The sequence below is a fragment of the Erpetoichthys calabaricus genome, chromosome 2, assembly GCF_900747795.2.
Source record: "Erpetoichthys calabaricus chromosome 2, fErpCal1.3, whole genome shotgun sequence".
NCBI classification, from domain to species: Eukaryota; Metazoa; Chordata; class Cladistia; order Polypteriformes; family Polypteridae; genus Erpetoichthys; species Erpetoichthys calabaricus.
Genome location: NC_041395.2, coordinates 194926902 through 194953949, shown reverse-complemented (window position 1 = coordinate 194953949; position 27048 = coordinate 194926902). Strand labels below are relative to the sequence as shown.

General features: G+C 35.2%; 1 protein-coding gene and 1 long non-coding RNA gene across 3 annotated transcripts in view; one reads left to right on the top strand and one right to left on the bottom strand.

The window, feature by feature from the left end:
- Positions 1 to 27048, bottom strand: part of LOC127526511 (uncharacterized) — a 402711-nt gene that overhangs the window by 83818 nt on the left and 291845 nt on the right. The window lies entirely within an intron of this gene.
- Positions 1413 to 27048, top strand: part of epha4b (eph receptor A4b) — a 496460-nt gene continuing 470824 nt past the window's right edge. For both annotated transcript variants that reach the window (XM_051922030.1, XM_028794919.2), the window contains exon 1: positions 1413 to 1569. The gene's annotated coding sequence lies outside the window, so the exon portion shown is untranslated. The remainder of the gene's footprint in view (positions 1570 to 27048) is intronic.

Here is a 27048-nt window from a genome sequence, read left to right as displayed (position 1 = left end):
ATCTCTGCTCAAGCTGCTGCCCCCGCGACCCGACCTCAGATAAGCGGAAGAGGATGGATGGATGGATGGATATTTAGCACATATAATAATCACATATTTTATGTCACATAGATAAGTAGATTATAAACTCATTGACTTGGTGCTTATTTTGAGAAGGTGCTCTTAATTAAATTCAAATATTAGTGACAATGGAGTAATGTGTTAAGCTTTTATGAAATGTGTATTATGTTAAATTTCTAGAAGATGTTTAATTTGTGATATGTACAAGCAAGATATTATTTCTTCTTATCCATGAGGGTATGACTTAAACATGAAACTGATAATTCAATGGCTGCTTATTTTATTATTTTTTTTAACTACCTGTATTCATAATATTGTAGGAAGTTTTTCTGTTTACACACTTCCTATCCAGGCTTGATTATTGTTTTGCAGGTAATGCTGACACCTTAATACTTGAACTCCTTGAAACCCTAAATTTAAATTCCAAAACGGGTTTAAAAAATGTATAGATGAACTTCTGCTTTTATGTATTTGTGAACATATTGCCAGTATCCCTACTGAAATATGAATACTGATAACTTATTACTATAACAAATATTACTAGCAGTAACAGTAGGAGAAAGATAAGTGTTACACGAAACATCTACCATTTTTGACATAAACTTACCATTATTAATGATACACAAGTTCTGACCACAGTGACCACCTTTAGCCCAATCTTGACTAAGCAGGTTCTCCTCAAGTTTGATTAAGCAAGATCAATATAATGTGAGAACACATGGCATAATGTTAGAAGCAACAGCATCATTGCATATAGCATCAGAATTAATGTCACCAATATTATTGTTGTCATTATTAAATAATATTGTAATTTTTCATTAATTTTTTGCAAAAGGTTATTTCTCTCTTCATTTTAACTGCCTTTGCAGTAGTTGGATTTGCTCACCATTTCTTGCTTAGCATTATTTTTATTTTTTATTATTAAAGCAGTTTATGATTTGAGTATTCTCTCTCACTTGTATTGATAATTGCATTAGTAGTATTTATTTTGGTGTGTCATCTGTTTAATATTTTAAAAAATGCATAGGTATTTAAATTGACAGCTCCATTAAAATGTCAGTCTTGCATTAATCCATTTCCTTGTTAAGGGGTCATGTTGTTCATTCCAAGCATTTGCTGTGCTGTTTAAATTAAGAGTGTTATGAGATGCATGACTAGTGTCATTAGTGATACTATCCAAGAGCAACATTACAATTCCAATCTACACGAACCCGGCGTACACTCGCTGTGACCCATGATCCCGGTCCCGGTTCACGCTTTTCCTGACAGGGGGACAGTCCTCGCAGTGATTGACAGAGCCACGCTGGCTGCGGATCCTCCTTCCTCCTGCCTCCTGCACTCATCTCCTTTTCTCTCTCTCTCCTTCTTTGCGCTCAGTAACTTTGTACAGAGGGATGCGGTCGAACGGCGCTGCCTGAAAATGGCACTCCTATGGATTTATCCTTCCCTTCTGACCTCTACATCTCTTTTCGACAAGTCAGACGTTAAGGACTTATCCAGAAAATGAAGGTAGGACTGGAGAAAAGGGGTGTTCCCGTTTTAAACGCCATAAAGCACGGGGTAGCGCGAGCAGCCGTCTGCGCATCACTTTAGCACCATCTCCCCTCCTGTATGCCATGCTTGATATGAATGGATGCATAGCGCGTGGAGCAGACAAGCGCAGGAAAAATGTTCAACATTTTTTTCTAGGGACTCTCTTATTAAATTTGAATTGTTTGTGTTTAAGACAGGGACAGGTTTTAATTGTTTTGTCGCCGGATGTATTTTCATATTCGCCGGTAGCGTGTAACAACTTAAAACTATAAAATGAAACTTTGTTTTTATAACAGTGTATACGTGTAGCGTTGTCGTTGTATTATATGGCAAAAGTGTTTTTTGCTTAGAGATTTGATAACCCCGAGATAGTCCTTACATAAGAACAGCTCGGTACTAAGGCAGTGTGTTCTATGCAGCTGATTGTGGAGTTGATAATATGAACACTGATACACACTTCGTTAGCTCTGTTATTATTAGTGTTTCGGGTTCACCGCATTCAGTGAGTGGTGATTTCAGTCTTATAATAGGTTTGTGTATGATCATATTTATTTTTAAAATTGACAAACGTGCAACCTTGGCCAAAGAGAGAGAAATTTTCAGTCAACATTGCTTATACGATGCTGTTAACACGTAACAAATGCATCCTGGTCCGTCGCCAAGATCATCTTGTGGTACCATCAAATATGAGGGGTACTTTGCTACGCTGACCGCTTTTCTCCAATTTAGATTTCGGTGAATGTCCTAACGATGTGCTCCACCACGTGTTTGTTTTGTTTATTTTCTCAAGAAACCAGTTGGGCATCCGAAGAACATAACAAATTCTTGGTGCAAATAAGCTGATCTGTGTTTGAAAAATGTTTTTGTGTTCAATTTGTAAAGCGCACTGATTAGCTCTTCTAATTTGGTTTATGCTTACAGTAGAAAACTGGATTTTATTTTCATGTTGTCAGTGTAAATTGCGTTTCATGGAAGATTCTTTTTTTTTAATTCTCTACTATGTTATATAACGGTGACACACTTTTTCTCTCCATTTAACTGTAATGGTACGAACATGCGAATTGTATTTCATTGCTTTTTTTCTTTCATGTTAGCATTTATTTTTTATGAATACATAGCAGAACATTTTTGTATTATTTATGCACTTCTTGCGCTAAGAAATATTATGCTGCAGTATCAGTAGAAAAGGCGTTGTGATAAACTTTAATCTTAAAACTTTTTTAAAAACGACAATGGAATGACAAAGGAAACGATATATTAGAATTGTATTACTTTCAGTTATGTTACCTGCGTTCAGTTTAAGGTAACCGCAGCTCATTCGGTCCTGCTAGTGCACACGCTTTCTGTGGTTATATTAGAAAAAGTAGAACTCGCTTTTCCGAACGGTCGCAAACTAAGATCAATCAGAAGAGAGGGGCACATACTAAGCAGCCTGCACTTACAAGACTACGTATAGTGAGAAGTCGAGCAAAATGACACCTTCCATTGGCGGCCCCTTCTTCAAGCAAACATATTGTAATATTGTAATATGTAACATGTAATCTTTTTAGTTAGCCAATGAAATGTGTCATTTTGCTTGACTTCACACTACATCCGTAATGGCCAACACAGTACAACACCCCCTAGTAACTAAAGACTAAGTATGAAATCTTTTTTCCCCTCTTCGCCTCACAAAAGGGCACCTTGGACAACACCGGCGATTTGATATGTTATGTTATGACATAACAGGAGCCAGTAGATGGCGCCAGAATAGTTTATTTTCGCTTTTCATTCACAGACCTAGCGCTATAGCACTTGTTTGGTACCAGATGTACCCACTTTCAAAGGGCAGCTAATTAGTGAGCTCCAACATTATCACACCTGGGTGATATCCGCAATTTATTTTCACCTTGGTTACGGGAACAATAATAGTGTTGATGTGTTGTGAGACTGTGGGCTCTTTACGCATATTAATTAGACTTCTATAACCTTCAATTCATAATTTCATCAAAAAAACGCATTTTCAGAAATCTGTCAGTATAAACTCGCACTAGCCGTTCTGTAACCCCAATCACCCCATGGTGAAGCAGTTTAAAAAATGAGTTGACAGTGATGTTTATTTGTTTGTATGCAGATGTGAAGGACACTAAGGTTATATTCAATAAACTCCATAACCATATATAAGAGCAAACCATTTTCAGTAAAATATAGGCTATGATTCATTCACTGAAAAGTTTGCAGTTCTGGAAAGAGATCTCCCTACATGTATATAAACAGTTGCACACGTTTATGTAATATGATTTTTCTTTTCCGGTATAAAATCCTTTAAAGACAGTGTCATTGCCTAAGCCGTCAATATACAAATGAACACATCCATTATATCTATCCATCATTTTCTGAACCCATCGAACCCACAGTAATAAGTAATCATCCTTTTTATTCTTACAGTATAATCAATAAATCTTTTAAATGCATACAATATGATGACAAAAATATAATTAAAGATCATACAAATTATTCGAAATGCTAGATCCTGGCAGTGGAGTAAATATTAATGTAAAACACTATGAAAAGTATATGTCCCCACAATGACATCAATGTCACACCATTGTGTGAGAGGATAATACTGTACAAGTTTAAGCAGATGATCAATGTTTAATTACGTTCACATCAACTATTAGTCAAGCAAGCAATCAATGATTTTTCCATATATGTACCAACTGAGTAGCACCAGTGTTAAATGAATGAACATAGGCAGCGCAGGAAAACACATCAGTGATTATGTGATTGAACCAATCCCAGCCAACACAGGGTGCAAGGCAGGAAACAAACCCCGGGCAGGGCGCGCGCGCGCATACACACACACACTAAGGACAATTTAGAATCGCCAATGCACCTAACCTGCATGTCTTTGGACTGTGGGAGGAAACCCATGCAAACATGGGGAGAATGTGCAAACTCCACGCAGGGATGATCCAGGAAGCGAACCCAGGTCTCCTAACTGCGAGGCAGAAGCACTACTCACTGCACCACCGTGCTGCCCTATGCTGATCATAACACTTGAATTTATTAATTTTTCATGGTAGAGCATTTTACAAGTTTGTGCTGGAAAAGTTTTGAGGGAATAATGAAAACTGTGAAAAAAAATCATGTGTTCTGTATTTTAAAGGCCTCTCTTTAAATCATAATTTTAACCCATCTAAACCGTACAGCACAAGTAAACGTATCTCACTGTTAAGAAAAAAAAGTTCTTCACCTTAATATACATCCTGGACTGCAAATGGTGCTGTTAGTCTATCATTTCTGTCATAGGTCTTAAAAGCATTTTTGAAAAAAGTTTGAAATTTCTATTTTTTATAAGCAGCTGCATACTACATTTATTTTCAGGATTTAAAACTACAGAACATATTAAATACAAATTTCCACTGTAATACTTTAGCTTTTAAATGAGTTCTGATTTACAGTTTTGTAATTTCTATTAAGTCATGCTGTTCAGTTTTCATCTTGGCTTTAAACTGAGATTCTGGTAATTGAGAAAACTTCGGTATTTATTGTAAAATGAAGAAACTAATCCTAATTTCAAATATCATAATTCAAATTTACCTGCAGTTATTTGGTGAACTGCAAATGGTCTTAATGGTCTATGGATCTGGTGATGCTGTCAGCAGGGAGAAGCCTTACTATTCAGGAAATAATGAATATTTTCTGTGCTAAAATCTAGAATGGTAAGCATTTTATAATGTCTTTTCCTACTTTCAGCATTTAGCCAGCACATGCAATTTTTTTCCTTTTTTCAAATAAATAAACAAATGTGTTAGTAAGGTAAATGGAGACAAACTAATGTACATATATTGTCAATGTATTTACTGTATGTAGTTTTATGCCATCCTTAATTTAGAACAGTCTAACATATCAGTACAACTTTTCATGCATTTATCTAAACTCTTTATGTAAAACCTGGAAATACATGTGTCTTTTTCATTTAATCTGTTCCAGAATTAGCATCAGCACTAAAATAAATGAAGAACATGTTTTAAAAACAGGTGTATAGAGGTGACCACATAGCAAAAAGGCCATATACTTTCTGCCATGTTTCATTTACAGGCCACTGAAGATGTGATGATGGGTGGAGGAATGTAAATGAAACAAACATGATTAAAGTGAAATAAATTTATAACATTTACAGTAGATGTCTTTTCATACGTTTTCAGGGATTGCTTCATAAATTGCCCTTCATCATTAATCTTTTTTTGCAAAACATAATTTTTAAATTACTACATATTGATACCAGCTTGAATAGCATATGATGTCTGCACATCACAATTCCCTGATTAGTTTAGTGTAATGATTTCTGTTTAATGTAAACCATTTTAGCTAAATCACTTTTCCCAAAAACCTGGAAGAGTAATGGAATATTTCCATTTTACTTTTTAGAATAGTTTTACTTCTCTTGACTATAGACTTGTATTCATCAAAAGTATTTTGCTGATTTGTATTCAATATTTTTTACCTTTTGGGTATAATTGAAATATTCTGTATTTCAGCCTATCTAGGATTGGCTCCAGTCCCTAATCTGCATAAAGGAAGTTTAATAATAGGTAGGATGAATACTGTACTCTGAATTTAAGATATTAATTTTATGCATTGAGCATTTTTTTTGATCAAGCTTATTTCATTAGTGTTAGACAAATTGAGTATATTATGGGAACTTTTTGTACAAAGCATATTTTCATTCATATGCACACATGCACATATACACACTTAAAATGAAAAAAGAGAATGTACTTACAAATGGCCTTTAAAGAAGATGTATTAACTATAATTATGGAATGGATTATGTTTTTAACTATACACACATGTTCACATTTATTTGATTAAATGGAAATGTTCACATCCTTCTATGAAACTGTCTGCTCAGCAGCTTTGTTTCATTTTAGTCTCTGTTGATATCAATACAACCAGCCTCACTTCGTTGAAATGAAAGAGAAATCAGGTCCTCACAGGATTTTCTTTGAAGAATAGGATATGTACAGCTAAACTTGGCTGGTGGTAGAGCCAAGAAATGAGATTATAAATCAGGTGGACAGTTGGAAGTTATTGATGGACATATGAATGCAATTTTCCATCACGGTGTCCTTGAATGCAGAATTAAACCGTCAGCCCCAAACCTCATTTAGAGAAAGGATTGAGTTTCAGAGTGTTTATGGTCCTGGCTATACAGCTAGGTCAGACACAGCTTTTCTGATTATGAAAGTGATTGGACATTTACTTTTCAGACTCACTCTGTCTACATGCTGATTTCTTTGGTTTTCCCTGAATTGTGCTAAAGAAGTGGTTACAGATCTACTGTATTAGACAGGCAATGTATTTCACCAGCTGTATATTAAAATATTCTAGCCTCTTTTCAATATTAAGTGATTCTGTTTATGCTTTCTTATGTTACGGTTTGTTAGTTGTCATTAGCTGACCAGTCCATGACAAAAATAGGAATCTTTTTATAATGTTTCTGCTTCCAAGGAAGAAGAGACCCCAGAAAACAAAATAAATACCAGAGAACAAGGGTATGATCTCATACAAATGGCTTGCATGGGTAGTTCATTACATTTTAGTCAGATTCATTTTCCATGGTGCTTATGACAGTAGTTTTGTTTACAAAATTGTTGTTTTATTTCCTAAAATTATTATGTTATATTACTTCACTGCTTAATAAGCAGTTGGGCAATTGGTTTATTCACACAATTATTTTGCTATAATAAAAAAAAATTGTGTTATATAGTGTTTGTATGCTTAAAATACAACAAGATCATGTGCAACTGGAGATGAGAAAAACAATGAACTATGAACCATGAACCATGAAACATTCTCAAAAATGTTTAACCAACTCAGGGCCTTGGCAGAGGGCTTGAGTGTATCCCAGTAACAATGGCCACAAAACAGGAAACTGCTCTCAACAGTATACCAGTTCATTACAGTGCTCACTCAACATGCTCACATTCACACAGAGCCAGTTTGGAGCAGCCAGTTAACTGGAAGAAACCGTACACAGACATTGGGAGAATGTAGAAATGTGGGGACTGGGTGATGTTTTGTCCTGGAGACTCCTTCATTTTCTCCAGTGTCCTCACTGGATGAATTTATTTTCTTCTCCTCTGGACATTTGACAGTAGTATTTGTATACTAACTGGAAACATACAAATGGTGGCTATTTAGTTTTTCTTTTTAGTTTTGACTCTTTGTGATATTTTATTTGTGTAAAGCACTTAGAGCTGCTGATTTATATGAAAATAATTTCAACAGAATTCCTCTGGTTCTGCTCTTTTGCTGTATTTTGCACTTCGGTCAAACCAGCTTCCATTATTTCTATTCAATTGCCAGTTAACAAACATACATCTGCATCTCCAAATAGATTCCAGAAGAACAACATATTTGAACATTGTACAAAAATAACATTTGGTACATCCTTTTGTGCATTTAAACAAACATCAGAATAGGAAAGTAAATAAAACATCAGAAAAGTGTTTTTAGTCCAACAGTGGAAAAAAGAACATGGATACGTTGTATGTTGTGGAGTTCTCTGCTCTTCAGTTATGTTCTTGGTGACTTTTTCTCTGAAAATGGCCAAAAAATTCTGAATTTCAACAAGCCAACACTCGGATGTTAAATTATTTTTTAAGACAAATATACAGTAATAGTGTTAGCTGCTCTTTTTGGTCTTATTCAAATGCTGTCTAGAAAAAATGTAAAAATCAATGATGCATCTTAACCACCATCTATATCTTTTCTTTCTGTAAGTAGAACGTTCTAGGAAGTTATCAATTAAATAAAAGAATCATATCCCTGACCTTGAGGGTTTGTTTCTATATTGTAAATGGCTTTGTTTAATAGCAGAAAAAGCATTCTAACGTTAACGTTATGTAATATACTTGACCTGGCACAACCCTAATTCTCATATGTGTAAGTCGAAGCTTAAGCTCTGTATAAATACTTAAATATAGGGAAAATAGAACATATACTGTACAGTAAATCTGTAAAGCCATATAAATCATAGTTACATTTTCACCATTTATTACATCTCCCAACAGTTGCCTCACATCAAATTATGTAAGTAATAACAATAAAAAGGCATTTCAATTGCTTTAAAAATGTTCAGTTTCTGTTACATTGTTATTAACTTCATGTTGATGTAGAGAATAAGTGAGGCATCGTGGCTAAATTCATGTGAGATGAAAGGATATAGTTGTATATAAAAATTAATCAAAAACAAGTGGGTGTCGGTATGCAAGTAAGGTTGGTCATGTAAAATTTAAGTTGGTAAAGGTGAACAATCATGCAAATGAATGTTACATTCTGTCTCCTTCCATTCAGGAGGCTTTTAAGGAAAAATCTGAGCACTACACACAATTTACATACTGTAGGTAGCTATTCACTCTAACTTTACTTAGACATTCCACTGGTACTATCACTTTGCTACTATCAGTTTCATTGTCATGAGTATCAGAATTAAGAAGCATTTGCAATGTCACATTCCTGCAAAAAGGAGACTTGTGTCTCAATTTCCTGTTTTTTGCAGAAATTGGAACCAAGTCACTACATCTTTTTTCTTTCTACTTAATCACATACTACTCTCACCTCGTAAATTAAATTTTGAAGTTTCTAACTTGGGTTCACATTAGCATTGTTGGACTCATCGTTTTTTCTTTGTACTGAGAAGATCATATTTTATTCCTGGTTTTCATCCTCATTAATGTGATAAAAGGAAAAATAATGCTACATTTCAGTTCACAAGAAAATGATCCTGCCTTAATCAAACCACCTCACAATGTGAAAATGTACATCTAGTATCAGAATTGGTTCCATGTAGTGAGTGTTTTTTTTCCACCTAAATGGTTTTCTTTTTGCTTTTCAAGCCTAGAGAGAGAGAAATGCACTTTACTTTTTTGAACAATGGTTCTCTAACGCACTCATTGTGGATATATTGGCATATAAAATGTATGAACGGAATAATTCACCTTTTTGCCAAATTATTTGTTGCTTTTTGTGTTCATTGTATTTTCACATGAGAAGCTATAAAAAAAAAACTGGTAACGGAATGATGTAGATATCAAGAATGTAGGAATGTGGAGTAAATTACCAATGAAGCTGGAAACTCAAAACTGAACAACAACTGAGTAAGCAAACATCTATGCAAATCTGAGATGCCGTGTGTATTTTCAAGTTTTGTGGTGGTCACAGACTCAGCCTGTGTGTTGTTATTATTGGACTGCTATGTAGATCCTTATATGCATGAACAACTGTATTGGAAAGGTGTGTTATAGGAATTTTCAAGTTATTTTCTTTATAGAATCCTTTAACTTTTTTTCTGCCAGGCAATGAAAGGATTTTGTTTTAATAAGATTCCCTCCTGTTAAGTTTAATCCACTCTTCTAATAAGTACTTATAACATTAACAATTAGAGATTGGGAAATGTTCAAGTATCAGATTTTGTCCTGTGACCTCTCACTGCTGGGAGCTATAGACTGAAAACAATGTTAGAATGCCTGAGAACACACATCGATTCCTGAGGGGTTAAACTCATCTGCTGGCATCAGCAATCCAGAATGGCAGGATGTTTATGTATAAGTTACAAAGCATTTCAGGGCTACCTCCAGAAGGCAAAGGTCAATATTTTTTTAATTGGTTTAATTTATAATGGGTGTTAGTATTGGCAGAAACATATTTTAGCTCCAGCATGGACAATCCATCTAACCTAATATAGTAGACAATTTTCATTTGGTTGCTTTATCCATGTCCTTGAAAAGGCCACAATCAACTGAACTCCTATTCTGCCCTTAATTACTCTTTGGAATTTCACTTATTATCCACTGAATTATTAGCCATCAAGGAATCTTAATGCAAAGTGTTACATTGCACTGCATCTTGACTATTTCCAAACCTTAAGCATACTGTAAGTTGTTACTGAATTTGTAACATATTTCAGCAAACAAAGCGTAGTCGGCACGTGCATGGTTTTGTGTATTTTTTTTTTCTGGGCATGGTTAATTTTATAATATACTAACTAAACTAACATGTGCTTGAAAAACTAACCAATAAACAATTTTTGTAGACAATCGGAAAACATGAACGTTCACACCGTCACTGTCTAAGATAGGATGTGAACCCAAGACTCTAGGGCTTTTAGCCGGCCCCATTAAATATTACACTATAGTGTTACCCTTTACTGATAATGACAAATCCAAAGTTGTTTGTTGAATTTGAATTGAGAGAAGAATGATAACTCAAATTTTCAGTGCAACATCTACAAAGCTTTACTTTTGTTTAACTCATTGTAAAGTCACAGCATGAGTGGCAATTGTTTAGACTAAGTTAATGACACTTTACTTGATTTACTTATTTTTCGAATTAAAGGACATCAGAAAAACTAACTCTCCCTCATTATCCTAAAATCCATTTTTTTCTTGTAAACTACCCAATGTAGAGACAAAGCGATACGTTGCAATATATTGGCATACTTAAGAAAATAGGGTTGTTTTCTGGGTAGCCATCTGCAGGTTATATTGTGGAAGACCATTTGACTAGCACAATTAGTATAACTTCACGTCAGCTGGAGGGCAGGAGAAAGATGAGGAGATGGGTAAGAATTAAGAGTTAAGATGTTATGAAAATTATGTAAGAGCTTAGCTACTTATAACTGAAAAGCCAAAAATTATTCATTTAAACCTATAGGATGAAAGCAGTTTGTAAATTGTTCTTTCAGTGTTTGGCATAAGAAACTATAGCCAAGACTAGACTGTCTAGTCATTAGCATTTTACTCTGTTACACTTGTAAAATATATTACATAATTTTAAAAAGGTGCCTGAACTCCAAACAGAATGACTTTAGTTTCAGTGAAATGAAGAAGTTTCTGCAATATAGGGGCAAAGTGTGGTCAGAATCAGATGATCAGAGAGGTAAATTATGAGTGAAGTCTAGTGTGTCATTTGTGTGAAATGAGCTACAGTACAGGTCTTCCGGGACCTGATTCATAGAAGAGTGTTATGTTTGAATAAGTATAGTCTGTAGCTGTTAAATGTCTTATGCTTATGAAAGTGTATATACCAGTTTCGACTTAATTTTGCAGAAGATCCCTTGAAAATCCAAACATTTCATATTTCTGTATGCTTTTTCTTAATTTTATATTTACATTCCTTGAGATAGCAGCTCATTTTATAGCCTGTTCAGGTTTTGCTTTAGTATGAAACATAGCAGCTACCAGAACAAATGGTTAAATACTTAGAATATGCAATTCATACTGTATGTTCTAATTTTTATAATGATATAAACATTTATGGGAGGCACAGTTTTGTTGTTGTTAATGGCTCATGCATCCAGTCTACAAGGTTTAAATCCCACTCTCAGTTATTGTTTAATGTGAGCATTACAGATTCTCTCTGTAAATGCAAGGGTTTTCCTCCCATATGCCTAAAGACATACAGGATAGGTGAACGACTGACTCTGAACTGGTGCTAATGGTCCCTGCAGTTAAATGGTACCATGTCCAGGGCTGATTTCTGGATTGTGTCCGATGCTGCCTAAATGAAATCTAGTCTGGATTACTGTAAAAGGGTTTGATAGTGGTGTAAGTACAAACAGTACAGTAATCCCTCCTCCATCGCGGGGGTTGCGTTCCAGAGCCACCCGCGAAATAAGAAAATCCGCGAAGTAGAAACCATATGTTTATATGGTTATTTTTATATTGTCATGCTTGGGTCACAGATTTGCGCAGAAACACAGGAGGTTGTAGAGAGACAGGAACATTATTCAAACACTGCAAACAAACATTTGTCTCTTTTTCAAAAGTTTAAACTGTGCTCCATGACAAGACAGAGATGACAGTTCAGTCTCACAATTAAAAGAATGCAAACATATCTTCCTCTTCAAAGGAGCAAACAAATCAATAGGGCTGTTTGCTTTTCAGTATGCGAAGCACCGCGGCACAAAGCTGTTGAAGGCGGCAGCTCACACCCACTCCGTCAGGAGCGCAGAGAGAGAGAGAGAGACAGATAAAAAAAAAATCAATACGTGCCCTTCGTGCTTTTAAGTATGCGAAGCACCGTGCTGCATGTCGCTTCACGAAGCAGCTGCACAAAAGATCACAACGTGAAGATAATCTTTCAGCATTTTTAGACGAGCGTCCGTATCGTCTAGGTGTGCGAACAGCCCCCCTGCTCAATCCCCCTACGTCAGGATCAGAAAAAGTCAGCGCGAGAGAGAGAGAGAGAGAGAAGTAAGCTGGGTAGCTTCTTAGCCATCTGCCAATAGCGTCCCTTGTATGAAATCAACTGGGGAACCAACTGAGGAAGCATGTACCAGAAATTTAAAGACCCATTGTCCACAGAAACCCGCGAAGCAGCGAAAAATCCGCGATATATATTTAAATATGCTTACATATAAAATCTGCGATGGAGTGAAGCCGCGAAAGGCGAAGCGCGATATAGCGAGGGATCACTGTATTTGTTTTTATTCCTGGTTTGCATATTTATGGAGAACACACTCTGTATATTAGGAGTATTACCTCATCATTGAAATTTATCCATCCATTTATTTTTGGAACAGTATTATTAATTACGCAGTCATTGAAGTAAAAATGTTTTGACAAAACATAAATTAATCCTAGCCAGGGTGCACACATGCACACACACATGCACGCACAGAGGGTTATTTTTAATTTATTGATCTTTCTTTGGATTGTGGCATTAATTTGGGGTGTCCAGATAAAACCTGTTGTGAGAAAGCACACATGCCTCAAATAAGGCCTTCTAACTATAGGCAAGGACTACAACATTATGCTACCTCTAACTGAAAGTGAGATAAATGTGCAAATTTCTAAGAACCAGAACACTTCTAAAAGCACAATATAAGATTTGTTTTTCACTGAATGTCATACTCTGGGGGGATCTGGATAAGGTGCATAGCAGGCTCAGCTGCAACAGGGGCAATGCTTTTTTATTCTCTAGTGTATGCTTAAATCTGAGCTATTTTTATTTTAATCCTGCTCTCCTAAAGCATAGTGAGTGCTAACATTACCGCAGAAATGTAGAAAAGGCTTCCTTAATGAAGCATATACTGTACATGGTGTATATATAGTGTGGGCTTACTAATGAATATTTAGCTTAAATCCTCTTGTCCCACTGGAATACCACAAACTTTATAATTATCAATTAGTTTTAGATTTATTAAAGCAGATTACAAAATGTACATCTCATGAAACCACTAGTTGTTAAAATATTAATACTGTTTTAGCAAATTGCTGCTTTGCCCTTATTTATGAAAGCAATGTTCTGTAATTTTTTTTCTCATTTAAGAAAAACATAAGAGGGTTTACTACATATATATAAAGAATTATGGAAACAAATTTTCCAAATTGATCTGAATAAGTGAATCATGCTGTTAAAGAGAATCTGTGGTAAATAACAGCCTACCTGCAGCCTTGAGTACTGCTGGACTTTGAGCCTTCATTTTCCTTTGATACAGTGATTGGCGTGAAGCCTGTAAAATGTACATGTCATGTTTACTTGTTAAACCTAAAACACTGATACTGCTTTTTAATATATCTGAAGAAATACAATTTTTTTTATCATAAAGCATTTCTTTTTAGTACATTTTTATTTCTAAAAGAACTGGTCAACTACAGAGGGCTGAATACAGCAAGAGCAAACAATGTAAAATTTAAATGATCACGTTTTCCTCTATCAGCCACTTCAGCCTTGTCAAAGAATTATAAAAAAATTATTTAAAAAAATTATACTTACACCCAGGAGCATCGGAGTTGCTTTTCCATCATCTTCCAGTTCAAGACATTGCACAACTCACCTCACCTCATTTTCACTTAGCACTGGGGGACATAATAAAGAAAAAAATTTAAATTTTGCCAAAACTAAACATGAGTCGGAGAATTACTGAATTACATACCAGCTGCTACTGGCAACTGTAGACAAAGGTGTAAAATTATAGACAAGATAGATTCTTATGCTGCCCTATTCTTACACACCTACCCAGTTAAAAAAAAATTTTAGAATTAAAGATGAAAGGATGTACATTTCTAAATAAAGAGACATACTAAAGTTGTTTTAATGTGTGTTTCACTAGTGCTGAAAAAATCTGAGCAGTATTTCCTGGAATTTTTTTATTACTGAAAAATATACAACATCTAGCAGAACTACTGTAATCTGAGGATTGTGGTCCTCATAGCAAGGTGCTGATTTTTTTCCTCTAAATGAAAGCTAACAAAATGGTTACATGCATTATTCAAAGGGTTCAGTGGCAAAACATCTAATAATACAGAATTTTCATCTGAGGCTTTCAATGTATTTATTTGTAACATTTTTCATGTACTTTTCAGTGCTAGCTGTGGTGCCAAGTGGGAAGAGAACACATAGACATGTCTTATCTTTCCATCAATCAATCCTTCCCAAAAGCATTTGTTACACCGTGCCTCTGAGCTAAGCCCTGCAATAATTTGTTGCCCAGCAACTACTTACCAAGTTTTATGCATACTGCAGTAGCAGCACCCACACCAACGCTGTTTCCCTATTAAAAAAAATAAAAATTCCTTAGAATGTTTGAAATGGTGTCTCAAGGTCATTGATATGTGAATGCCATAACCAAAATCCTGATGTCAAACGAAGAGGCACTATGTAAAAATTATGGTGGGGTGAAGAAATTTACTTGGGGAATGATGCTTTGTTTTTGGTGGACACCATGGAGTTTTATCAGTTTAAACAGCATTGAATTGGGGCTACACTTGAGCAGAGTAATCTAAAGTCAGGATAGTTTAGCTGTGAAACTGCAAACACTTATGGAAAACCACTGTCAGGAACACTAACCAAGTAAAGAGTAACCAGGCTGACCATGAGGTGTGAAATTTATCATATTTGTGGAGTCTCCTCATGTGTAAAGAAATAAGTAGCTTGATTTCAGGGTACATTGCACTATCCACTCAGTACTTCTTTCTGTGTCATCTATATAGATAAAATCTTAAATGTGGATTTCTGTTTGCTAATACTGAAAGTAATTGCTGAACTGATTTTCACAAAATTTTGCCTGTGCCTTGATTTTTGTCTCACTAAAATATATGAAATATATCATATTGGAAAGAGGTATTATAATGGCAGGGGTGCAACCCAAAACCCAGCAGCAATGCTGGGACTACATTTCCCATCAGGCATTAGGAGTGCCAGAGCCAAATCTCAAAGCTTTTGTCTAAGGGTACATCTTTTTGTGTCATCTGCGGTTGTCTTTAGCCAATTTGAATTAGAAAAAGGTTTTTCTCCATTTATTTATATTGGCAACATTGGGTAGTTCAGCTAGTTTGTCTTATATTGATACAAGTTGGTGGAATGACCAGTGCAGGACTTATTGTTAACAGTAAGTGTGAAAGGATGACAGTGGGGAATGGAACTGCCAATGGCTTAGAATGATCAAAATAAAATAACACTGTCCAGTAAAGCAGAGGTGGTAGACAAACAGATTTGGCAAAAATATTACATTTGCAGCATCTTTTACACTGCTGCCCCTAGGTCGGATGGTTTGTTGCTAACATATTATGTTTGCTGACCAACATTATTTTGGCAAATGTACAGTACTGTAAAAATAGGTGAATTACCTTTAGATACCCATAGAACCTAGTCTGGAGGGTTGATCTTCAGTGTTAGTAATCCCAGTTATTCAAGGAATGATCAAAAAAGTTTTGAACATGAATCTGAGATGATTTTTTTCTCTGCTGGTTTCATAATTATCCAAAAACAAACATTGATGTCAAAAAACACACTATCAAATAAAGCGGAAGGCATCTTCATTCTCATCTAGTCAACATGTATCAAGACCAGCCCCTTCATATGGCTTAGTTAAGAAATGGACTGCAGAACTGCATTGTGTTTTACCAATCAAAGTTGACCCAAGGAATGGCCTGTCTTTAAAATCAGCAATAAAAGAATATGTTGCCAATGTAGAGAAAAATGTAATTGAGAATCAAAGAGAGATGTTGTATTGGATAGCAGATAATACAGGAATTATTATAGTTATGGTTCAGTGGAATCTGTTCTTAATGGAAAGTTAAACATGAGCATGGATTGTTGACTTTGGAAATGATGTACCACCACATTAAATGTTCCAAGGAGAATCTCACACTAATGGCTTCAGAGTGATAAATTTAAGTGTTTTATAACTGTTGATAAACTTTGAAATATCACTATGACCCAGACTTCAAACAATTGAAACTATAGAAGCATTGTGATCTTCTAACACCAAAGATGTTCAACATCCAAAGCAGTGTTTCTGTTAGGTCACATACACAAGTTTGTGATGAATTTGAGTGTATAGTCCATACTGATTACATGCCTCAAAAAGCCACATTTCCAGTCAGTACTATGCTATTTTGTTTTAGGGTCTGTGGATTTCAGTCAATAAAATACAGCAATGAAAGGTGTGTGAGTTGCAAAGGAAGCTACTCAAAATTGTGGAGTTGGACAGACATTTAACACCTGACCGCCTCTTCAGTTGCATGCTTTCTACTTGTTCTCCAATATGTAGAGCTTCCTCCATGGGATGTACTGTCAATGGTAAAGATGAAAATTGAAATAAAGAGAGATTGCACTGAGCTTTGTAAACATTTTTACAATCGCATTGTTCATGGGGATTATGTTAAAAAGTATTTTTTGGTTTATTGATTGTTCCCTTTGTAGATCAGGTTCAGAAATCTATCACCACTCGTACGTGAGACCCTGGCCTTAACTGAGGCTAATAAATAAATAAAAACTCTTAAGTAAGTTACCTCACATTCATGAGTTATGGATATTTCATTGATAAGCAAGCCTCCTATATCAGGAAATTTGTTATGTAACAAGTGCACAAAAGCCATCCTCTTGTGACAATCAGTACTATTAATGCAATAAGAATTTGTTACAATTGGTGTAAAGCTGAGAGGCAAGCAACTAGTGTTATTATGAAAGCTTAATTACTATGCCCAACCAGCCAGGCCTAAGCCAAAGAGTTGTGCTCATAAGTCCTTTTCACAAAATCTAAAAGGGTTACAAGTATAATTTTCAATACTGCTCTTGAGTTGAAGTTAAGTGCCATATTCAGTTCACAATGTATTTACTCCATATCTTAAGTATTCCATACACCTACCACTAATACTTTGCCAAGTCTAATTTCTTCTACTTGTATTCAAAGCATAAATTGCATCAAATAGGAGAGCCAAGAATATGTAATTATTTATCTAATTTATTAAATGATAAAACCCAAAATACTACTGAGCAAGGAATTGATTAGTAACCCTAAATTAGCTAAACAACAAAGCATTTCACAATCAACTACTCGGGATCATTTCCAGGCCACACTGCAAAAAATGAAATTTAAGCATGTGGTAAAATATTTATATCATGGCATTAAATCTTGTTTTCCTAATTTTAAGAATTATTGACTTATCAAAAAAAAGTTGTATTTATGACTGTTTAATTGTATTTATACTGTTTAACTTGCATTAAAAAAATCTTGTCATGTAAATTTTGTTTACAGACAGATTTTGTTTTGCTAAATAAAAGCAAAACAGCTCCCATTTAAAGTTTTTTGTCTAGTTTTTGCATATGCATTTTTTACAGTGCAGTAAGCTTAACATGCATCATGGGTAAATTGATTGAAACAATTATTAAAAAGATCAAGCACCACAGGTCAGGAACACGTGTATTGATAAACAGTCAGCATGGATTTAGAACTTTTAATAAGGTACCACATGAGAGGTTAGGCATCAACTTAAAAGTAGTGGGAATTTAAGGCCCATTGTTTACATGGGTACAAAATTGGCTCAAACACAGGAAACAAAGGGTTATGGTGTGAAAGCCCTTATCAGAATTAGGTGATGTTAAAAATGGTATTACTCATGAGATAGTGCTGGGGGTGCTGCTGTTTTTAATAAACATAAACAATCTAGATAAGGACATACTGTAGATATAAGAAATTTGGTGGAATGGCAATATAGAATTAGATGTATAGAGTGCAAGTCAAGGTACAACTGTTATGACATGTTATGAGGCCTCTTCTGGAGTATAAATAGCTTAGGAATTATAATAATTAATATCATGTCCAACAGATCACATAGTAAATAATGTTTCAATTTCAAAATACAACTTAAATTCAATAACACACCATTTTAAGTTGTATTGTTTGCTGGTGTTATAGTTTAGCATGAAGGTGGAATTTCACACATGAAGTACTTTAATGATAACTACATTTTACCCTTATTACCATAGTTTGTAAAAATCAAACCTCTCACTGTAAATGTTTGTTCATCTTAATCAAACTTTGTCACATTTCACGTTTTAAGGATAAAGCTGGCGCATGCATCCCTAATTAGCTAGTATATTAGCAGAGTGGTTCCCTTTTGAAACAAGACTGTGGGATGAACAATATTGCACATGAGTCAAGGATATGACAACAGTTAAATATGAGATTTCTAGCTGTTCAAACTGCAATATAATTTACATCCATTGGCTCAATTCAGCTATAAGACTGAATGTAGCCAGAGTGTAACTTAGCTGCTTTGGGAGCAAGGCAAGAACTAACCCTAGACAAGGCATCATACAATTACATGACATGCTAATGCAATTTGCACACTTGTTCAGAACAGGCCAGGTTAGAGTAATTTTTGGAAAACAGAAAGAACACCAGTGCAATGGAAAAAAATGCATGTTAAGAGAATACATATAACCTCCACAATGTGATCAACTTAGGTTTGAAATGAGTTACAATCCTGAAGCACAGCCAATCTGTTCCCACAATGTGGGGAGAAATAGGAGCAGTAGAAGTGCTGAAGTTAAGAATATCAGAAATGAGAATGTTGAGATGGATGTGCAGAGTTACAAAAAAGGACAAAATAAGAAATAAGACTATCAGAGGTATAATAATAGTGGGGGAAATATCCAAGAAAGTATAGGAAAGTAGTTTGAAGTGGTATGGATATGTGATGAGGAGAGACAATGAAATATGTGGACAAAAGAGTGATGGAAATAGAAGTACAGGGGAAGAGAAAACAAGGGAGGCCAAACTGGAGGTGATGCATAAAAGGTCTGAAGGAAAAGGACTTGACTAGTGAAGAGGTGCAGGACTAAACTGTTTGGAGAAGGATAATCAAACACATCAACAAATCAAAGAATTGGGGAAAAAATGAAGGAGAAGAAGAAGATGGAAGTGCTATCAGAATACAATATGTAGCTTCTGTGGTATACAAAATAATCCAGTCTAAGTAATTTTTTTGCAGTCTTTATTTCAGGCTCTTTGAAGGAGAGGCAGGACTGGGAAAAAAAAGTTGAATTCAGTTTGTCACAGCAAACATGCAAAGGTAGCATAACTAAGGGTCTATCCAACTGTTCCAATAAGTGGCACTAGCTCTTTGGAAATATGTTTTTTTTTGCAATTGCGGCATTTTAAGTAACTGAAAAATATGTAGATATGATATAAAAGGCGATATCCCTTCCATAGTGATACGGCGGTAAAAATCACATAAGAGAAAATAACTTAGCTTTCTTTAATGACGATTTACGCGGCATAACAGACGAGGAAGCCATGACAAACTATCAAGGTGGGATCTTGATAAATACAGTCTGCCATCTTTCGTCACTGCTCTGAAAGGATATTCAGGATGGATGTGGAGTGGTGGCTCTGAGGCTAAGGATCTGTGCTGGTATCTAGAAGGTTGCTGGTTTGAATCCCCGTCACTGCCAAAAGAGATCCTACTCTGCTGGGCCCTTGAGCAAGACCCTTAACCTGTAATTGCTCTAGGGGTGCTGTACAATGGCTGACCCCAAGGGGTATGTGAAAACTAACAAATTCCTAATGCAAGAAATTGTATAAGGCAAAATAAAAAAAAAATCATCCGTCCGTTGGCTTCAAAGTGTTTTTGGCAGCAGTCCAAGCCTTTTATACTGGTTCCTCCACGTGCAGGCCTCCACGTTGGCAAATAGTCCATTTCCAAACAAGGAAAGAAGATCCCGTGCTCACTTCCAACAGAGGACAAAATAGCATACACCTGTCTTTGGGCTGACTACACATTCCTCAAGCTGTCTCCGTCCATCTTGTCTGATGCTTGACTAAGCACTTCTAAATGCTGACAGCCCCTGTGTGCTAACTTTGGCCTGCACATGTGAGTGAATTTATAAAATAATTTCTTGTACAGAGCGCAGTAACATTAAACTTACATTCTTGATACACCAACATGAAGAAAAAATAGTCAGATAACACGAAAATAAAAAGAATAGTATTATTGTGTATCGAAATAACTTCCAGTATGACTTTTTATGTAAGTTATAAGTCTTACTGGGCCCACCTGTAACTTAGAAGGTTTCTGTCCCTCTGCTCTTCTAAATGAAGCTCCCCAACTTTCCTATCTTGCTTTTACTGCATAAGGACTTGGTCTCTCTCATTTCATGTCACCCTTTTAACGTTTCTTCCTCTCATCCCCAATGGTGTTACTTGGATGTCACCCTGACATGGGCATTTTGTAATGTAGGAGAAGGCAGGTAAATGATGAAATAAGCTGAAATCATATTTTACTGATTTTTTTTTTCATTGACTCAAATTGATGACCCTTTTGGGTGGATCCTGAGTACCTCCATCACCATACTCCTGCTGAGTCAGTCGGCCAATTACCTCCCAAATCAATATTCATCTAACGCCTGGCTATATGTCAGGTTTAAAGTCAAGTCATTGGTTATATCCAGCTTTAGGTATTTCACTAAACTCCAGGGCGACAATATCCTAGTGGACTAAAGTACTCCTTGGATAAACTATATCCCTCAGCAGCCTCATTTACAAGAGCCAGACCTGCAGATCATCTTCCAGGCTGTCTGTCTGCTCATTGGATGTCAGGCTTTCACTTATTCTTTGCAAGATAATCTTCAGCCGCCTTCTCAGCAGAGATGGTTTTTGCTAGCCACCTGCATGTCCTCAGTAATTTATTTCACTCATTCATACCATCTGAAAATATAATTTCAGAGCCCCTATCAATAGTAGCACATAATGATGTGTTATGAATTTCAGTGTGTATTTCTATCATTTTGCAAGACTGTTACTTTAGAGGACATAGTTTACAAATATACCTCTGTTAATATATGCCACTGTAGGTAAGAACTATAAAAACACAGATTATATTTATATATGAAATAATTTTTTGCTAAGATTTTATACAATCTGTATTTTTTATTTACTTCTTACATATCTTATTATTTTTACTGCATAATATAAACATAGTTTTCTTTCAGATTTGTGAAAAAACTAAACTCACTTTTTTAATGCAGTTCCATGCTGAATTGGGATTTATCTTGTCGGTAGAAGGCATAAGCAAAGCAACAACACTAGATGGTGAATGAATAAATAGAGCATTCTGAAGCTTTAGAGATGGGTCCAAGGTCTAAAGCAAATGTGTCAGTGCTTTTGTTAGCTATTTTTATACAAGTATCAAATCATACAGTGTCTGCACTGAAGTAAAGTTTTTTTTTTTTTTTTTAGTTAAACTGTGGCCTAGATTTTATAAAAATGTCTCAAGGACTACATTACTGCTCATGAAAGAAATAATCACTGATTTAAAATTAAGTCATTTGGTTAGAAGATGGCTCTGAAGGGAATCAAATCATTTTTTGTCACCTTGCAGAGCTCGCAGTTCACAGCTGAAACCAGATTAAGCCTGGATGTTCATTTCTATGTGACAAATCTTTGTGGGATTCTTTCTACCTCTTTTACCCACTGTCGGATTACAAAATACTTGTGTTCCCTATAATGGACTGGTATGGTGTCCAGATAGGATTATTTTCACTAAAAGTGCTGTGGCTACACCTTAAAGATAACCAAGTGTTGGGTTAACCACTGGAGTTTATATTCTGCTCCCAAAATGTTTGTACAATATTGCAGAAAATGTGTGGCTTATTTTGTTGAGTTGATATTCTTAAACTTATAAATGAAACTTTGTTTAACTACTAAAATATTTCCCTATATTAGGAAAGCAAGTATAAAAAACAAAAGTATTGTTTTTTCATAAGTAAACTTTCACAAATCCACAAACAAAACATATGCCACTTTATTTGGACAACTGCCTCCAATCTAAGAAGTAGTTTTGCAGCAACCAGTAATAACAATCTGTGTAAACTTTAACTGAAAGTGCTTTATTTCATATAATAAACATTTAGTCTAAATGACAGAAATCCATGATGGAAGAACAAAATGGATTGAAAGATATCTTTCCCCCCATCCCCCCCGAATAGTAAAGTTTGACTACTTGATGGCAAAATGGAAAAATCCTTACTAATTGTCTGTCTTGAAGCCTTCCCAACCCTGGTGCATAACCATCAGGATAATTGTTGTCTTGACTCAGATTTCCTTCCATATTCTTCACTATCCTGAGCATGTTAAATGACCAGACCTTCAACCATCTAGCAAAATGCCAGATAACAGAGACCTGGCAATCAGCATCTCTGGAGAAACTCTCCATGCTCTCCATTGTTAAAGGCCAATAGCTAGAGAACTGGAATCCCTGGCCACCTAGACTAATGGATACAGCCATGATGATTGTTACCTAATTTCAAATGACTGCTAAGACATCAACAGGAACATAGTTTTAAATCCCAGCCTGATTACAGTCTGTGTAAAGTTTTCCAGTTTCCTCCCACATCTCAAAAGCATAAACTTTGGTGTTATTGCCATTGCTAAATAAACCCTGTTACTATCAACTGACGTCTCATTTTTGGTTGGTTTCTGCCATTTGTCAGATGCTGTCAACACAGCCCTCAGTTTCCCTGTATAGGGGTATATAGGTATTGAAAAGCTCTTAATATAAAAATCTTCAGCATAATAAAACAGAGAGAAATGTATAAAAAGTCACAAGATGCAGTGTGTACATATATATGACATTACTTGCAACAATTTAATTCTAAGACTATGCTGATAATTTCTAAAATTAAACCATTTCTCATAATTAAATAGGAAATCCATCCATTTTCCAACCCGCTGAATCCGAACATAGGGTCACGGGGGTCTGCTGGAGCCAATCCCAGGGCACAAGGCAGGGAACCAGTCCTGGGCAGGGTGCCAACCCACCGCAGGACACACACAAACACACCCACACACCAAGCACACACTAGGGCCAATTTAGAATCACCAATCTACCTAACCTGCATGTCTTTGGACTGTGGGAGGAAACCGGAGCACCCGGAGGAAACCCATGCAGACACGGGGAGAACATGCAAACTCCACGCAGGGAGGACCCGGGAAGTGAACCCGGGTCTCCTAACTGCGAGGCAGCAGCGCTACCACTGCGCCACCGTGCCGCCCTAAATAGGAAATGATAGTGCTTTATCACTAACTGTTTACATTAAAAAAAACAAAGAATATTTGATAAAGTGGAGTAAATGCACATCACTTTCATTAATGTATACATTAATTTTCTCATCATTTTTAATACAACCAAGTAGTGACTTTAAAAATGAACACCACCATGTTTTGTTTAAATTCTTTCACCATGTTTACACAGCTTGAATATATTTCTCCTCCAGAAAGTCTGGAGGTAAAAAAAATTCTGTAGTGATACTGCAAATCTGTACAATAGTAGAGCTAAAAATTATATTTTATCTGTAAATATTAATTAATTACTTAATCACCTTAGAGTCAATTATTTAAAATTTAAGCTTAGATGCCAAAAAAATTACTTTTCCCTATATAGTTCACCATCTTTGCTCTTAATGTGCTCTGTAAACAGTATGGATTAAGTGATAGTCTCTTCTGTCTCATGTAGACTTCTGTAAGAACTAACAATCTGGCAAGACAGTGTTTATAGTGATATTGATCAAGAGTTTGACAAAGTGTGATGTATTTTATCCAGTTTGTATTTTCTTAACACTGAATGTAGAAAAAATAATTTCTGCCCAATTTAATTTACCTTTTACGATATTGATATTTTCTTAGACATGGAAGAATTTATTATCAATATATTTTTCCATTTGTGAAAAAAAAAATCCTTTCTCTTCAACTCTTGATAGACAAGTGTTGGACATTCATGAGAAAGTTAAAACATAATGTGCTTGGCATGGTTCTTGTATAGTCAGATCGATAAGAAGTACAGTAGTTGATTCAATTGGTAGGTATTGAATTACAAGCATTAATGAATATTTTAATAAGGGTTACATGCCTTTCTGATCACTCTATAATACAGATAGTGTAGGATCAAATGGCATATGTGTTTGGTGGTTTAACTCAACCACTGTTGATTTTTTCTTTCTTTGCTCTGACTGCTTGAAATCATTACACTGGAATAACAGCAAAAGTGTGAATATAAATAATACAGACGAAAAAAGTCCTGTCATTTGGATTAAAAAGATAATCTAAATGGGATAAGCCTTCAGTTTAAGTCGTGCATACTGAATTTTGAGACATAAAATCAACAAACACCATTCCTTGAAATGCATATAAGGTTTGCTAGGATCATTCATATTGCTTAAAAACATTCAAAAGAAAAACAATGCAATTGTAGATATGAAAAGTGACAAACACCTTAAAATTTCAAGCCCTATAATCAGGTATTTAATGCTGAATAAAGTTTCTTCAGTCAGTTAATGATAAGATTTGCTGTTGCAGACTTGTTTATAACACATACAGTGCAGAAGTGGTAATTAACAAATATACAATACGAGTGACAAAGATTATAAAACAATTAAAATGACAGCTTTCAGATAATTAGAATGGGTATATACAGTATTTCCTGGCCTGGTCACTGTAATGTTCTTTTGGGTGTTCCAGACTCCTTCCCACATCTCAAACATGTTTGTGTTAAATTCACTGATGAATGCTTGTTTTGGTGTGTATGTGTGTGTGCCCTGTAATAGACTGATACACCAATCAGGCATGGTTTGTTGCTTGGAGAAGATCTGCTCTCTCAAACAGTATTAAGGATTTTAACTGGGGTTAAAAAATAGATGGTTGTAAATACATTTACATTTTTAGTAAATGTGCCATTTCTTTGTCAAGTAAAAAATAAACACTTAAGTATGATTGTCGCGTCTATTTGTAATAAAGTATTATTAAAAATACAGTATCTTAGAGCCAATACTTATCAAGTCACGTATTCCCATCATGTATGTAAATCATAAACAGAACTACTAATAAACAGTAGGACAAGGAAGAGAATGGAATGAAATGGTATGCAAAAACATATGCATGAGACATATTCAAGCTCTGTAAACATTCATAACCTGGAAAGCTTAAATGAATAATAATGAATTACTGAATTAACAATACATTACAATTTGCATATTTTTTCCTGAGAAATTGATGTACTGGCAACTTGCCAGGCTTTGGTATACAAATAACAGCATTTTCTGTTGAATTTAACTGCTCTTCTGTTCCTGAACATTTAAAATTACACAGTTTATTGACACCATATGCCACTATTAGATATTCTCAGCTTCAGTGTAAGTGTAAAGGTTTAGACAAAACTGCTCTTTTTGTTTCATGATTTTTCCTGCATAAGTAGGTTTGTTGCTGTACCTTTGGTTAACAAAATGCTATAGAAGAAAGTTAAACCTTAAAAAAATAGGAGACCCCATTAAATTACAAAAGGAGAATATCAATCAAGCAGACAGAACAAAGAATTTCCATCCAGATATGCCTTGATTTGTAACTGCTGTTGGACAAATGAATCATTCTGCAATTAACCTCCAGCTCTACGGTTTAATAAATCTCTTAATCCCAAGCTGGTGAAGAGGCAGATGTATATGTTTAAATTCATATCCAGAAAATAGAGAGCTACAAAAAAAAATGGAAAACATGCAGCTGTATTTGTGAATAAAGAGTTGTCATTCTAATCATACATGATATATTTAATTTGCAACAGCCTTTTTGTCAAAGACATGCTATATTAAAACTGAAATATTCACTAACTGTACCAATTTATCTCCTTGCAATCTTTCAGAAAAAAGATTAAATATTAGTTTAAAAAAGTATTTTTGTGCATAGAATATAGTGATATAATAAGCCATCAGTGCTCTTTATTAATGATTCTTTTTTTGTTGTTGTTGTTTGTTTTGGCTAAAGAAATTAATTAAAGGGATAGTTTCTTATAGTCTTCATTGGCTCATATGCAGTCTGTGAGATGAACACTGGACAGAAAAAAGATTAAATATTAGTTTAAAAAAGTATTTTTGAGCATAGAATATAGTGATATAATAAGCCATCAGTGCTCTTTATTAATGATTCTTTTTTTGTTGTTGTTGTTTGTTTTGGCTAAAGAAATTAATTAAAGGGATAGTTGCTTATAGTCTTCTTTGGCTCATATGCAGTCTGTGAGATGAACACTGGAAATGTTTTTATTGTGCTAATGTTAAGATGTTAACAATGTTACCCGGAGGCTTGGACTTTCTTACAATATTGTAAGCAATAGGTGGAGTGGTGGCTCTGAGGCT